We start from the raw sequence: 17,146 nt of genomic DNA, 5'->3' as shown, positions 1-17,146 counted from the left end.
AAAAGAAATAAGATAAATGTGAAATGAAACTTAAAAAGAAATACGGAATATGGTCTAAACAGAAATGTAGAAAAGTGTATGAACAATGGGCTAAAAATAAGTAAACAGAGACAGGACTTATATTAGGGAAACATTTGAGAATTCGAAAGAATATCTTAGAGAAAATGGAATGGGATAAGACAGAAAAGCTAAAAGCTAAAAGCTTTGGCAGAACAAAATGAAGTTATATATACTGAAAAAGAAAAGGCAAAATAAGAAATAGAACGCCTCAAGAACGAATTAGGGAAATGCAGTAATGTGAACGTAACACCTAAATTATATCCATATCTGAGACCTTTAAACGGCAAAAATTAGGTCTGGGACAGATATCCCAACTGGCCATATCCAGAAGGGGGGTCGCGATTGGGAAGACACTTCTTATGATGGAGATAGAGACGTTTTCTAACGGGAGCTGTTGTGCTGGTGCAGGAGCATGGTGGTACAAGTAGGCATTGTCTGGTGGGTTATTATTCAGGACCCCTCGATGTGGTGGCCACAGGGCTGTGTTTATGTGTTGTGCAGGCCACCTGCCTGGCTGTATAAACTGTGAATAATCTGGTGTAGAACCAGCAGACCGAATGAAAAGGAGGAATAGGGACTCCAGTTAAGAATGCTGGGTTTGTCTCTGAACTGTTAGAAGCTTTGCAGCTACTGACTGAAGTTGCTGTGGTAAAGTGTAAATCACATAATAAATAAATGTTTCCAGTAACTTGAGGGAACAACTTTGCAGATGCAGCTGTCAGGTGAGCAGTACTTGTAGAACAGGAGTCTGAGACCCCTGTGAAACCTCTGTTGGTGAAAAGGGACAGCTACAGGATATTCAGGCTGAGGCCTCTAAAGCAGAGAAAAGTACATGGTTAGAAAAGAATGTGGGGCTGCATGATGATTGGGTGTGGTTCTGCCAGCACACTGGATGCCATGCTTGCCCTCATAGCCTCATGCCCTTTGTAGCTCAACAAATGCCCTCTGTCGGACACCCAGGTGTGAGCCAAAAGGTGTGCCAGTTACCCAAACTGGGTGGGGACCGGGTCTGAAGCAGTAGCCACTTATGTGGTACCTCGATGTGACGCTTATCAAAGGAACTCAATAATAGTTCAGGTGCGGGTGCGACAGCTCAAAAGGCCTGCTCCTGAGGAACCTTTCATGCAGTGGCAAATTGACAATTGTAAAGGGAAACCTGGGCTCTTACAATCTGTTTTCCCGGTGGGCACTGCCCTGCCACTTGTATTTTGATGAAGGGACGCACTTCACAGGGAAAGTGTGTCAGGCTGTGGCTGCACTGTTCAGGGTGAGAGGGACTGAGATCACCCTCAGTCTGCTGGAACAGTGGAACTTAGGAACAGAACTTTGAAAGATCGACGAAACGTCAGACTGAAGGAAGACCGTGGGTAGATGTCCTGCTGTCCTGTGTAGCCTGCGGGCTGGATCAAACAGAACTGTGTAACAGAGCTTGTTTGATATCATCACGGGCCAACCAACGAAATCTGGCTAATGGATCATTGAATTTGCTATCTCATTCTCTATTGTAGTATTGTAGGTTGTTAATTAAAGCAGTGCACGGGGCTGGTGAACAGGTGCTGGACGCTTGGAGACCTCCAGTAGAGGGAAGACACGACCTGATACCTGGCGAGTGGGTGTGGGTGAGGATGATATACCCTGCCAGATGTTGCAACCCCGCTGGGGAGGGACCATATCAAGTGCAACTGACTACCGACTCTGCCATGTGAGTGACAGGATGAGATCGCTGGATCTACGCGTTGCACTGACACCGAACCACTGCACCAGAGACTGAGTGAACATTGATTATTATGTTGTTACTGTTTCTGTGTTTGTTGAGCTTCCTGAGGGAGGCTGACAGTGTGCCTGTTAAGTGTAAGGAGTTTTACTTTGATAAATGGGGATATGGAATCAATACTTTATCAGTCAGCCACAAATAATAATCACAGCTCATGTTGGGTTTGTATTGCTATAAAAGATGCTCATGGGAGTAATCCCCTTTGATAGAGGTGATTATTTAGGTTTATTGGCATGGGTAAATAGTTCTGCTTTTAGTCTGAGTGTAACTCAAATGTGTTAGAATGGAACTAACTGTATGCTCCTCGCTATAATCACAGTTCTAGACCATCCTCTATTAAGGTGATAAACAGCTGTTTAGGTGAGCGAAGACTAAGCAGTACTTGTATTCCAGACAATTCTGAGCACATTAATGACTTAGCACAGCACATTTATGATGAAGAACAATAAAAATATATCATAATTATAATCCAGATGATTGGGACATTGGTGCGTGGCTACAGTCTGTGCTAGGAACATGGAGAGGGTCTCTGGTTCAATATATATTTGTGGGTCTGGTATTATTCTTTATGATCATATTGTTAATATCCTGCTTGAAAAACACATGGACTAAAGCTGCTGCTTCTGTGCTAATTGTACGCCCTGAAGGGATCACGAAGGTCAAGAATGATTTCCTGGGAAAGGTTTCTACATCTCTTATCTAGTGGTAGAACCTGATTGGTAGAACAATATGGTTCAAAGGGGGGAATGAAGAAGATAAGAGAATTGCCCGGGAAGTGAGATAAAAATATAAGTTCTTGTTTTTGTAGTTTTTTTCAAACTATGCAGTCTAGTGTCTTGAAGTAGGCTTTGTGCTCAAGTATATATAAAGATGCTGCCTGTCCTTGGTCAGTAAGATAAGGGCATGTATTTGGTAAGCTGGCTGTACGCCCAGAATATGAAAAGAACTAACTGTTGTCTAGTCTGCAACTTAGATATAATTAATTGGCAGGTGTTGCTGTCTTATCATTTGTTTAGAATGTGTCATTGTAACTCTTTTTGTTTTAAGGTATGAAGGACCATCTTCAGCTACTTATTTTTTAAGTCTGGTGGTTGCAAGCCGGACTTCCATATGCATATGAATAAAGAGACTTCTGCTTCACAGACACCTGCACTTTGTCATTTGTTTGACACTGCAATACGAAAACATAATATTAACTTTCATTCATATGCTGACACTGAAATATACATTTTGTTTACACCTAACGACAACTTCAAAATCCTTCTACTTACAAGGCTCTCAGAGGTCAGGCACCTGTCTATCTAATGGAACTGATTAATGTATACCATCCAAGTCGCCTGCTTAGATCACAGAAGGTTTCTGCAGGTCTTCTTCATATTCCACACATTAATTAAAAAACAGTTGGCAGTAAAGCCTTTAGTTACAGGGCCCCGAGGTTATGGAACAGTCTCCCACCCCATGTTCAGGATGCCGAGTCAATCTCAGTATTCAGATCTAGACTGAAGACCCATTACTTCAGCCTACTCACACCTTACATCATAGCCTGCTGCCACCATGGCTGCTGGTGCTGCTGTACATGCTATTGTGTGTTGCTGTGTTGGCCCACCAGGTAGATACATTTGTTCTGACCAAACTATCCTACTATCCTCCTAACATGTCCAGATGGTGCCCGGGCTGGGTACCATCTGAGTTGGATGCTGCATCACTGCCGTGTATCCAAGAGGGACATTATGGATATAGCTATCGTTTAGGAGGAATTTAGTGGTCTTCAGAGATCTGCATAGAGTACTAACACACAGTAGACATGATGGATGGATGGATGGATTAATACCCTCATCGTTTCCTTTTTTTAATTATTAATTGACTTTGGACCCCTAGAGGTTTTATTTCTCCTTATTAAGGAGTTTTTGGTTCCTCTCCTCCCTTGTCTTCTGGTCTTCTGTTCTGTATTAACAAAAGGTATCGTCAATCTCATTTTTAAGCACCTTGGGGCAAACCTTGTTGTGAAAGGCGCGATATAAAAATAAATTGAAATGAATTTTTTGAATGAGTGACGAAAGAGGTATGTAAACTCTGCTGAGGCCACTAAATGAGGACCTCGGTTTATCGTCCGTAGGCAAAGATAGCATTTTAATAAACATTAAAAGGTTAAGCTGTTACTGTTACTGATTTTTCTGTCTGCTTTCAACGAGGTCCCTCAGTTACCTACAGATTTATTTTCTTATGAGCTATTTTATTTTGGGACATCTTTTAGTTCTGCTCAATATTTCAAAAGATTTGTGAGAACAACAGCTGTAATTAAACATGAAACAGATGAGAGAATGTGAGAAAAAGAACAAAGGAGAACTTATAATCATCAGGCTACTTTATGACAGCTTCAATCTCTCAACTCTTTGTCAACCAAGAAAGTCTTCATTACATATCATATATATTGAGGTGAGAAAATAAGTACAACCCCTTAAGATTTAATGGTTTAACCTTTTTAGACATATTTGCAGAGTAACTGGCAGATTTTTGTTTTGCCTTTACGAGCAAATCATTTGGATTTTCTTGAACATGCAACAGCACAATGATCCAAAACACACAAGCCAATGACATCATGGCTCAAAAAGGAGAAATGTTTTAATGTTTAAATCAAAGCCCAAACCTAAACCACAGATGGCCAGACCTAAAGAGAACTGTCCATATGAGCTCTCAAACATTACAGAGCTAGAGTGGTTCTAGGCGATGTGATTAAATGTTTAATTAATGCTATTGCAGCTAGAGTGTGCCACTCAAGTCACTGAATCAAAAGGTGTACTTACAGCATACTGTATTTTCACACAAACACATTGAATGCTGCTGATTTTAAAAAAAAATAATAACAAAGTAGAATTTTTGTGTGTTGTATGTCAAATGAGGGTAGGTTTATCTACTATTTTAAGTAAATGTCAAAACAAAAATATAATATTCCTTCTCTTTTGTGGGATTTAACTTGAAATACTTTTTCACTCAGTAGGCTGCAACTCCCTACTACCTTTTCTGCTTTTCCACAAAGCTCCAGTCCAAGCCAGTCTAGGTTCTAGTGTTACCACCTGTTCGGTAATATTAATGAGGACCCTATGCATCAGTGGGGAGGAGAGCAGAGTGATGAAGCCAATTCATAGATGGGGATTATAAGGGTGGCATGATTGGTAAAGGCCAAAAGGAAGTTTAGCCAGGACACCAGGATAACACCTACTCTTTTTTCAAGAAACACCCTGGGATTTTTAATGACCGCAGAGAGTTGTGACCAATGTTCCCTCTAAGTTGTGCGCACACACAAAGGTTATAAAATTGGTGCACAAAGGAATTTGAATTGCAGACAAAAAATCTAAATCCAAAAAAATATGATGATAATAAAACAAAAACGGTGGTCATCAATTGAAAATTGCAAAATTGAGACTGGCTGCGAGAGGCCCAACTTGGCTCTGTGCATTATTCTTGCTACCCAATGTAGTACACACTTCATTAAGTTTTTTTTCACTGGGAAATATTTGTGCACACAGATCATCAAGAATTAGAGGGAACATTGACATTGTGACCTCAGTTTCACATCTCACCAGCCCCTAATACCTCTTCCACTAGCAACCTTAACTTTCCCAGGAGTACTGACCTGGCTCACTCCTGCTGAGCTTCAGTGGGCTGTCAGTTGTGTGTATATTGCAGGGTGATATAGCTGCTGGCTTAAGCCAGGTTTGAATTAATTACATATGTAACTGGAAGCTTTGAGAAGTGAAAGAGTTAAGGCTGATACCATTTGGATACCAGCTGTAGGATAGATGGGGAAGGAACCCATTTCTGTAGCAGCCTAGGCCTGTGCATGGGACAAAATAGGGATGAACAAATGCAGACTGACTCCATGCACCCTTGTCAGCAAGGCGGAGTAGGAGTCAGTGACTGCAAAAGAAGGATTAGGGTGAAGGGAAAGACTGTAGGTGCAGAAGGCTGGATGTTGAACCAGAAACAGGAAGAGAGAAGACGTAAGGGAAGAAAATGGAGCAAGAGAGAGTAGAAAAAGAGAGAGAAGGGAGGAATAGTTGCCATCGTTGCTGGGAGATTCTTGAGGTTTGATGACATCAGGAGGCCTGAAAGAAAAACACAGATCTGCTGTCTTTTGAGTGAAGCATTAAGGCTGAAGAGACAAGAACAACGTTTGTACTGGACAAAGTGCCAGCAACACTTAACGTGAGATATAAATCTGACAAGGACAAATATACAAATATTTGTTCTCTATAAACAGCACAATCTACTGTATGTGTAAGGTGATGAGATGTGGGGCACAGGTGTGGGGCACCTCACACAAGCTGGTGGTTAGACCCTCGCTGCCAGTCTGCTGCACTCCTGACTTGTACATATTTCTGGAAACCCTCCCATGTTTTTTTCTATTTTATCTAAAGAGATAAACTTTAAAACAAAATAATCCTGTGTGAGTTTCTCCTGACTGGGCACAATCAACTGTGAAACTACCAGATCTGTGAAGGACCTCCTAGACTTCACCTAGACTTCACCACAGCAGGCTGTAACTGTGGTGGACTGTGATATCAGGAAGTCGAGCAATGCATCTTTCTCATCCTTTTTCCCTCCAGTCCTCCTTACCCTATAATTTTCTTTGTATTTATTTTGTGTTCTACCACCCTTGGATGATTTTCCTTTGTTAAGGTTCCAGTGATAAACTAGGAAGTGAATCTCCCTGTTTGTAACGCCTCTTGTCTACAGCCAGGATTTCTAAATTAGGGCTTGCAGTGAGGATGATAATGACAATCCTCATTAAATCCTCATTAAAACTTTACGGCCGACTGTAAAGCAACGGTTGAATAAGACATATCTCATTATTTTATCTGTATTATATCTCAACTGTGGTTGCCATAATCCTGAATTAACTCATGAGAATCATGTTCAAAAGATCTACAAATTGTGAAATTAAAGAATCTGATTATCATAATCCATGTACTTTCTCTGCGTTATTTATGTATCAGGGTAGCTTTCAATTATGTTAATGCACTTTCCTCTGAGAAGGATAGATGGAGAAAAACAATAAAAGGAAAATAAAGAATATCAATGCTAATGCCATCCAGCCGCCAATGAAAACTGACAACGCTTAGATTAGGAAATACATTATCATTCCAACTTGCAAAAGTTTGTTATAAACTGTAATTGTCACGCCCAGTACACCTAGAGGGCGCTCTACTTCTCTCCTGTTCCTAGTTCCCTGTGATTATTCATGTCTTTCTGGTGTGTCTTGTTGTGTAGCCAATTTACTTCCTGCTTCTGCTCTGCTCCTTCACTCTGCACTGAGGTTCGGATGTTCTGAAACACTCAGTTGCCCTGAGACCCACTTAGCACCAGGTCGCCCCACGTCCGCTACCTGAGGGCATAGGTTTCTATACGGCATTCCCTGAGCAGCTGAGCCCGGGCTAACCCCCGTCTGGCCGCTACGCATAGGGTCTTTATCACTCTCCTGCCATTCCACGGTTCGTCCCCGTGATTTTTTTTTTCTTTTTGTTTCCTTGATTTTAGATTTTTTTTTTTTACTCCTGGTTCTGGGCTTCCATGCTCCCTGCTCTTCCCTATCTGTTGTGGGTTATTTCTTTTACGTGTTGTTTGTTTCCCTGTTCCTTCAAGGTTTCTATCCGTTGCGTGTTTTACCTCTGTCCCGGGCTCCCATGCCCCCTGGTCTGGGCTTCCATGCCCTTATGTGTGGTCTGTTGCCCTGTTCCGTCATGTTTTATTTTGTGATTTGTTTCTTATTTTATGTGTTTTGTCTGTCCCTGGCTCCCACGCCCTCTGGTCTCCCTGGCTCTGGGCTCCCATGTCCTCTGGTCTGGGCTTCCATGGCCTTATGTGTTATTTGTTCTCCTGTTCCATCAGGGTTTATTTTCATTGTTGAGATTTTTTGCTTGTTCGGTCTGGTTTTTTGTCTGGCTCCTCCGGAGCCCAGTCTGGCCCCCCTTTCTTCTACACAATAAAGGTGTTTTACCCCGGAGGAGGGGGTAGCTCTCAGCCGTGGACTCCCAGAGGTTTCCTTTCAGTTAAATGAGGTTTTTCCTCCCCCCAGTGCTTTGCAGCTCTTTTTTGGGCATCAGAAGCCGCCCTTGAAGGGGGGGGGGGCGGTGTATTGTCACACACAGTACACCCAGAGGGCACTCTACTGATGTAATTAGTGGTGTAAATGTAGGGTGTAAATGTGATCAGATGTGCGGTGATCTGATAAGAAGCCAATCTGACTCTTGCTCAGGACATTGTGTTCAGTAAGGAAGACCAGTATTTGTGTATTTAGGATACTGCAGAATACCTTCCCCAGGTTACTGTTCACACAGATGCCCCAGTAGTTGTTCGGATCAAGTCTATCTCCACTCTTATAGATGACAAACAAAATGGCAGCTACAGAGGTTCTTATGAAGAGTAAACACACTCATGGTTCTGAGAAACGACAACCTTTCTCAGAAATGACAACGCTGTGAGAGGTGTGGAGACGTGCAGTAACACAGAAACACAGGTCTGCAGGTCACAGTACCGCAGAAATAGCCCACAGAAACCACAGAGAGACGTGCTGCACAATCTGCTTCCTTTACACTGAGAATGAAAGTGAAACAGGAGTGGTATGTGACAACGTCTCTTTTCTTAAAATGTCAAGTGTTGCTTACAGATGTTTAACTGGTGTCCTGTGTACATTGAGCAGGAGATGGTCTTGGGCAGTTTCATATTGAGCTCAATACACACAGTGACACAGAGCTGGGACTGTCCTGCAGGACAGGCTCAGTGTATTATATGCCAACATTAACAGCTGTGAAACAGTTACTCTGATGCTGTATCTGTTGTTGCGGAAGACTTTAATCAGGTCAACCTATGGAAGGTTCTTCTGAAATCTTACCAGCATGTCTCCTGCCCAGCAAGGGGTACAGATACTCTCAATCACTGATATACCTCTATCAAAGATGCCTACCACTCCATCCCCCACCCACTCTTCAGACAGTCGGATCATCTGTCGGTGCTTCTCTGACATTTACTCTTTTCGAGAAATGGGCACACAGACAACTGGTAACAGATAAAGGAGCTATATCACCCTGCAACTCCCAGCTGGCAGCCCACTGGAGCTCAGCAGTGGGGCCAGCAGGGGGCACTCACCCTGAAGTCCATTTGGGTCCTAATGTCCCAGTATAGTGATGGGGACACTAGACTGTAATAAGACTGTCCTTCAGATGACACGTAAAACTCAGGTCCTGACTCTCTGTGGTCAATACAAATCCCAGGGTGTTTCACGAGAAGAGTAGGGGTGTTACCCCAGTGTCCTGGCCAAATTTCCCCTTGGCCTTTACCCATCATGGCCTCCTAGTAACCCCCATCTCCGAACTGGCTTCATCTTTCTTCTCTCCTCCCCAATGAGAGCTGATGTGTGGGGAGAGGACTGGGGCATCATTCACGGTGGGGCTGCACACTGGTGGCGGTAGTGGGATTCCCATGACAATTGAAATGGAAATCTAATAAGTAAATTGATTCTTAAAATGTAGGGAGCTTTAGGAAAATATATAACAAGGATGTAACTGCTGTGCTACGTGCAGACTTTTTGAAGACAGTGCGTCAACAAAGTACGCGCTGTCTAGTTTACTTTTAGAAGACAGTGTATCAAAACAGTATGTACTGTCTGGGTCATTAGATTAGCCGAATGTAACTGATAAGCTTTGGAAAAAATCTATTGGTGCTTCTTCTTTTGTTTTTATGATGTAATCTGTTTTGTCCTAAGGAAAGGAGAAGTATTAGAAGGGACAAAGTGCTGAACTTTCCCTTACATTGCAACATCTTATAAAATCCTGTACTGCTTGCAACAAATTGAGTCTCTGACGCACTCTGCAGAGTGACAGCAGGGCTCCCATATTGCAATATGAATAAAGACCTTACTGAGTGAATGAGAATACCTCTCCTGGCTCTTCTTTGATAAAATTCCACAACAATTTGGGGGCTCGTCCGGGATAGCCCTTCGCCGGGGACGGCGAGTTAAGCAGTGGAGAGTGTAACGCTTACGGCTGACAGGTACTGTGTAAGAGCCGGCTTACCAGAGAGGTGATGTCACCGCCCTTCCCTGTGATAGCAGGACTACAGCTACTGGGCTGTAGCGAGATCTCTCTTTAGCTCACTGGGCTGGGTCCCTGTTGAGTGACGCGGGAGTCTTGGGTTCGAGCCCCCGACGGTGGGGGGCCGACCTAATGCGGCAAAGGCGCCCACCTGAACCCTGTTGCGTTACATCAGCTTTCACTTCTCTGCACAGATGGGTGATGGCTTTTTCCCATATTGCAATATGAATAAAGACCTTACTGAGTGAATGAGAATACCTCTCCTGGCTCTTCTTTGATAAAATTTGAAAAGCGAGCCACAGGGGTGTTCTCTTCGATAAGTCAGGGACTTATAACGGGTCTGGGACCCGGCGAGTCTGGGACTCGTGAAACGAACATATCTTAACACAGACGTGTGGTTTTTGCTCTGCGGAGTAGTTAATGTGATAGTGTTCTAGAAACAGTAAGGCATTGTCGACAATGGGTAATGAGAGCTCTAAAGGCAAAGCTGGGCTGAGCGGTCCAGCAAAGTACATGTACGACAAATTCAGAGAAAAAAGGAAAAAAAAGAAAAAGCAGGAGTAGGTGGGTTAGAGTCCCACTAAGCCCGGGTTAAAGTCCCGGCAGAAGAAAAATATTTTTATGTTCATGAACTGGTAATAGGTGTAAGGGAACTTGCACATAATTTACATATGATAATTAGGGGCCCATAACTATGAAGGATCTTTGCAAGTGGTCAGAATGGACAGGGGAAAGTGGAATTAGGAAAAAGAAGTTTCCTGAAGATGAGATGACAGGGATAAAATAGAAATGTTAAGGGGAACTTAGAAGAGAAGGAGAAGAAAGGAAAGAAAGTGAATTGGAAAACTTATGTCAAGGAAAGAGGAGTCACAGAAATGATGGGAAGCTTCAAAAAAGTCTAGTCTTGAAACTAAAGAACAGCAAGCTGCAGCTAAAGTCATGGCCATGCCTTCTAAAAAGAAAAAGTCTCCACCGAAATTAGAAAGCGGTCCGGAGCCAAAGCCTTTTCACTTGTTCGTGAAATGCCAATGTGCACTTTTCCAGGTCCAGAAGGAACTCCAGCATATGCACGTTGACCTTGGTCTCCTAGTGAATTATTTGCATTAGTCAAGTCTTGCTCTTGATTGTCTTAAGCCTAATTACAGTGACATAACCTTGTTGCTAGATCATATTGTTCCTAAAAATTTACAACGTCCTCTAAAAAGGAGGAGGCAGATTGGCGGATACATGACCCAAATGATGAAGAAGTATCCATCTAAATTAAACCACACGGACATGGAGAGGAAAAGTTAGTCGGCCGCTTCTAAAAAGAGGTAAGGACTCCTCTTTTCTAAAAAGCCCCTTGTCCTCTCCATGTTGCTGTGGTGGGTTCAGGGTTTTTCTGAAGCTGAAGCGAGTACAACAGAAAGATGAGTTTATGGTGTATGTGTTTGTAGATGCCTGTTTTGTGAAGGTGGGGTAGAAAAAGAGGGATTGCTGAAGGAATAGTGTCTCGCCCTGCCCGTGTGGTAAAACCGGGTGTTGTATCCTGGTCAGGTGTTGTATCCTGATACGCGGAAAAATCCATGTGTTGTATCCTGGTACACGACTGCAGTACGGCTGAGGGTAGTAACTCAAACTGTACTCGCAAAAGAGCCGAGGTTGGTAACTCGATTCATGTGTGTTATTAAAGCCTGGTTTTGGAACCTGGACATTGGTCCCGAATTGTGATAGTTCGTCAGTTTGCCTCAACTGGGGGATTCCGCGGGATGCGTGGGAGGCGAGAACATGGTTTGGTGTAAAAAAAAAAAGAAATTAAATGAATGCAACGTGAAACTTAAAAAGAAATATGGACGGAATTTAGGCTGAACAGGAATGTAGAAAAGTGTATGAACATTGGGATAAAAATAAACAGATAAGGGTTTTATTTTAGAGGAATATTTGAGGATTCAACAGAATATCATAGATGAGATGCAAAAATCCCTGACGGAAAAGCTAAAAGCAATGGCTGAACGAAATGAAGTTATATATGCAGAAAGAGCAAAAGAAGAAATAGAACGCCTTAAGAGAGAATCTGGGAGAAGGGTGGGAATTAGTGTGAAGATTTTTGAAAGAGTATTACCCACCTAAAACTGATTGGAGAAAAGTAACAGCATGTAAGCAGAAGGAAGTGAGGATGTTTCAGATTTTACAGAAAGGTTTATAGCTTTATGGATAGTATACTCGGGGTTAGATGATGAAACGGAAGTGAATGAAGATACTTACACAATAATAAAACAAATTTACTTGAGTGGGTTAAAACCTGATGTTGCCGTGAATGTACAACTATGCTTTCCTGATATTACGGAGAGCGGAGACAGATTTGATTTAATAACTCACGAAGCATGTATGCAGAAGTGCGAGTGCTGCAAATGGGAGGTAAAAAAACTCTCAAGGAGGAGAAAAAGGAGCCGCCAGTTTGTTGCAATTATAGTGTATATTATAGTAATATTATACCGAGATATAAGAACCCTTCAAGAAAATAATGAGAACTGGGATAAATCTTCTAAAGGGGGACAAAACCCCAAAGCTAAAACTACTAATAAGCTGGTGTGCAGTTGTTTTTTAGAGAAATTGTAAGAAAAGAGGCTTGATTTCACAGTTAAAAAACATGTCAGAAGCTGAAACGAGAGCCGGGCGTGAACTAATAGATTTAATCTAGTAAGCCCCTTTGTAGCCTTCCTAAATTTATCTCAGGATTTAAATAAAAGTGAAATAATCTTACAGTGTGCAGTAACTGGGGGACACAGGAGCACAGCTGTCCTGTTTTTAGACTAAAACAGCATAAAGATGTGATATAAAGTTTCCTAACGGGTAACAGGAGGCTACAGGAGAAGGGGGGCAATGGTTGTGTTTAAAGCAAATATAGGCTGTCACAGTATGCTTGGGAAAAGATGTACAGTTTCAACTACTGATGTGGGTGGGGGACACCCCAGACCTATTGGGCTGGGATGCCCTGCAGCATTTATAAGGAATTACTGTATGAAATAGCATTTATGTAAACTAACTCAATAGAGTTATGTGATATTGTGATTGTTTTACCTAATGAGGGAATCTATAAGGCCGGGCTACTCCAAGTATTAGATCTTCAGACGAAAAAAAGGAGTATAAAACCAACTACCAACTATGATAAAGCCAGGATGAATGCCTTCTCAGAACAAGCTCGTCTGGTGACGTATTGGCTTAAGGGGGGTAGTGCAGTCTAAAGACAAAATTGCCTTGACCCCTGCAGCAGAAACCGTTTTTAATGTTTTGAAACAAGCTTTCTTGCAGGCACTGGCCCTGGACTGGATTCCCTCAGACGGATCATCTGTATGTAATCTGTCTGTAAGTGAAAGAAATGGGTTGTGAGCTGTTGTGCTGGTGCAGGAGCATGGAGATAGGCATCGTCTGGTGGGTTATTATTATTCAGGACCCCTTGATGCTGTGGCCAAGGGGCCATGTTTATGTGTTGAGCAGGCTACCTGCCTGGCTGTATGAACTGTGAATAATCTGGTATAGAACTAGGAGACCGAATGAAAAGATTTAATTGAAACTTGTAAATATGCTAAATGGAAAATTGTAGCGATTTATATAGACTCTATATGTACATTTGATGTATGCCACAATTTTGGATGGCAGTGGAGGAATAGGGATTTCCCCAACATGGCAGGGACTCCAGTTAAGAATGCTGGGTTTGTCTCTGAACTGTTAGAAGCTTTGCAGCTACTGACTGAAGTAGCTGTGGTAAAGTGTAAATCACATAATAAAGAAATGTTTCCAGTAACTCGAGGGAACAACTTTGCAGATGCAGCTTTCAGGTGAGCAGTACTTGAAGAACAGGAGTCTGAGACCCCTGTGAAACCTCTGTTGGTGAAAAGGGGACAGCCACAGGACATTCAGGCTGAGGCCTCTAAAATAGAAAAGGACATGGTTAGAAAAGCGTTCGGGGCTGATGATGATTGGGTGTGGTGCTGCCAGCACACTGGACGCTCTGCATGCCCTCACAGCCTAATGCCCTTTGTAGCCCCACAAATGCACTCTGTCGGACACCCAGGTGGGAATCAAAAGGTGTGCCGGTTACCCAAAACTGGGTGAGAACCGGGTTTGAAGCAGTAGCCACTTATGTGGTATCTCAATGTGACGCTTATCAAGGGAACTCAACCACAGTTCAGGTGCGGGTGCTACAGCTCAAAAGGCCTGCTCCTGAGGAACCTTTCATGCAGTAGCAAATGTTTACAATTTACAATTGTAAAGGGAAACCTTGGCTCTTATAATCTCAGTGGGTTGCTGTCACTGCCTCTGTGTCTACCAAACACTTGATGATGGAGATAAGCCCTCGGTGGGCACTGCCCTACTGCATGTGTTATGATCAAGGGACAGGCTGTGGCTGGATTATTTGGGGTGAGATGGACTGAGATCACCCTCAGTCTGCTGGAACAGTGGAATGAAGGAACAGAACTCTGAAAGATCGACTAGACATTAGACTGAAGGAACGCCATGGGAACTGTGTAACAGAGCCTGTTTGATATCATCACTGGCCAATCAACGAAACTTCCTGGAGGGACGAATTTGGCTAATGGATTGTTGAATTTGCTAATTCTCTATTGTAGTATTGTAGGTTGTTAATTGAAGTGGTGCACGGGGCTGGTGAACAGGTGCTGGATGCTTGGAGACCTCCAGTAGAGGGAAGACGTGACCTGATACCTGGCGAGTGGGTGTGGGTGAGGATGATATACCCTGCCAGATGTTGCAACCCCGCTGGGGAGGGACCATATCAAGTGCAACTGACTTCCGACTCTGCCATCTGAGTGACAGGATGAGATCGCTGGATCTACACGTTGCACTGACACCGAACCACTGCACCAGAGACTGAGTGAACATTGATTATTATGTTGTTACCGTTTCTGTGTTTGTTGAGCTTCCTGAGGGAGGCTGACAGTGTGCTTGTTAAGTGTAAGGAGTTTTACTTTGATAAATGGGGATATGGAATCAATACTTTATCAGTCAGCCACAAATAATAATCACAGCTCATGTTGGGTTTGTATTGCTATAAAAGATGCTCATGGGAGTAATCCCCTTTGATAGAGGTGATTATTTAGGTTTATTGGCATGGGTAAATAGTTCTGCTTTTAGTCTGAGTGTAACTCAAATGTATTAGAATGGAACGAACTGTATGCTCACATTTTTAGGCCATTCTCTATTAGGGTGATAGACAGCTGTTTAGGTGAACAAAGACTAAACAGTACTTTTATTCTAGACAATTATGAGCAAATTAATGACTTAGCAAAGAAAAAATATATATCATAATTAGAATCCAGATGATTGGGGCATTGGTGCATGGCTACAGTCTGTGCTAGGAACATTTAGAGGGTCTCTGGTTCAATACATATTTGTGGGTCTGGTATTATTCATTATGATCATATTATTAATATCCTGCTCGAAAAACATGTGGACTGAAGCTGCTGCTTCTATGCTAATTGTACGCCCTGAAGGGATCATGAAGGTCAAAAAATGATTTCATGGGAAAGGTTCTCTTATCTAGTGGCAGAACCTGATGGGTAGAACAATATAGTTTTAAGGGGGGTTACCCTTGGGAGTGATTCCCATAGATGCACATTATTATTATGGTTTGTTTGTTCATAATAAGGTGTTTTGCAGGAACGGACCAAAGAGAAATTTTACAACTTCAGCTAGAATTGTTCTGCAAAACGACACAGCTGAGGCAGGGGAACAATGTGTAGATTTATTACCAGTTATTACCCAGCTGTTGACCAATCTTGTAAAAAAAACCTAAGAAAGATGCTGGGCTCCAGCCCACAGGGATTTACCTGTGCTGTAAGAACTAATGAGTGAATAAGGAGACTGGATTCTGGTGAAAGACTTCAGGAAAAAGAGGTGGTGTTCGCTCAGGTGGAGGGGGCCATGCCAGGTGCCCTAGATTCATGCTTAGCACTTTGGAGGGGTCGCGGACGGACTGGGCGGGGCGCAGGAGTGGTGTCTCCGCAGGGACGGATGGGGATTGCCTGCTTGGGACTGATGTGCACTGCATTTTTCCTTTTTGTGTGGGGGACTGTCGTCGCCCAGGGGGAGAGGAAGTCTAGGCGCGAAGCCTCTTTGTGTACAAACTGGCTGGGTGAAACTGATGATGAGGGGGATATGAGTAATTTGTGGTATAAATCTATAAATCATACTGTAAAGTTCAAGAAATTAAATGCATCTTGTTATGTATGTGCTTTAATGCCTCATTCTACAGCCTCGCCCATTTATCTCCTGGTTAGAATCATTTTTTGGGCCAGGGGGAGTGTTTTTCTTTATGTTACTAACATCGATTATAGAGGCTGTGATACTTGTCTTCCTGTTTTTATGTTGCTGTATGACATGTTTTATTCCAATGCTTCGAAATATGGTAATGAACATTACATTACCACATTATGTTTACGCGTCAGTATATTCTGATAAGAATGCAAGAATCCGAAGTATGGGAGCCTCCTGGAAATCCATATGAAGAATCTAACTTTTAATCATTCTCAAGAATAAAAAGGAGGGAACTGAAATAGAAATCTAATAAGTAAATTGATTCTTAAAATGTAGAGAGCTATGGAAAAAATATATTGGTGCTTTAAGAAAATATATTTCAAGGAAGTAACTGCTGTGCTACAGTACGTGCAGATTTTTAGAAAACAGTGCGTCAACAAAGTACACTGTTTAGGTTACTTTAGAAGACAATGTACCAAAACAATATATGCTGTCTGGGTCGTTAGATTAGCCGAAAGTAACTGATAAGCTTTGGATAACGAATCTAGTGGTGCTTCTTCTTTCGTTTTATGATGTAATCTGTTTTGTCTTAGGGAAAGGGGAAGTTTTAGAAGGGACAAAGTGCTGAGTTTTCTCTTACAGCGCAACATCTTATAAAAACCCTGTACTGCTTGTAACAAATTGAGTCTCTGATACACTTTGTAAAGTGGCAACAGGGCTCCCAATATTGCAATATTGAAATAAAGACCTTTCTCAGGTGAGAACTCTCTCTTGTGGCTTCCTTGATAGTTATATTTCCATGAGAGTTTGCTGTATTGTCTTTGAAGCCGGCCCCCGAGACAATTAACACTTTACAGGTGCCATTCCCCGGCATTGTGGCCATTGTCGGTGGTCACACGCGATAAGATAAAGTGGAGGAGAGCGGGGCATGCCCAGCGCCAGACATTCAAGGAGGGGGCTGTGCGAG

At 42.6% G+C, this 17,146-nt stretch overlaps 1 long non-coding RNA gene across 1 annotated transcript; it reads left to right on the top strand.

Moving 5' to 3' along the window:
• The first annotated feature begins 1,440 nt into the window (after nucleotides 1–1,440).
• LOC148666550 (uncharacterized) lies at nucleotides 1,441–15,647 on the top strand. Its single transcript, XR_015936621.1, has 3 exons — nucleotides 1,441–1,858; nucleotides 1,911–2,359; nucleotides 15,294–15,647. It is a non-coding gene; the product is annotated as an uncharacterized LOC148666550 (long non-coding RNA).
• Nucleotides 15,648–17,146: the final 1,499 nt, after the last annotated feature.

Source organism: Lepisosteus platostomus, chromosome 5 (genome assembly GCF_059453375.1).
Source record: "Lepisosteus platostomus isolate fLepPlt1 chromosome 5, fLepPlt1.hap1, whole genome shotgun sequence".
Taxonomy (NCBI): Eukaryota; Metazoa; Chordata; class Actinopteri; order Semionotiformes; family Lepisosteidae; genus Lepisosteus; species Lepisosteus platostomus.
Note: the sequence above shows the minus strand (reverse complement) of the source record. Positions and strands in the feature narration are given on the sequence as shown.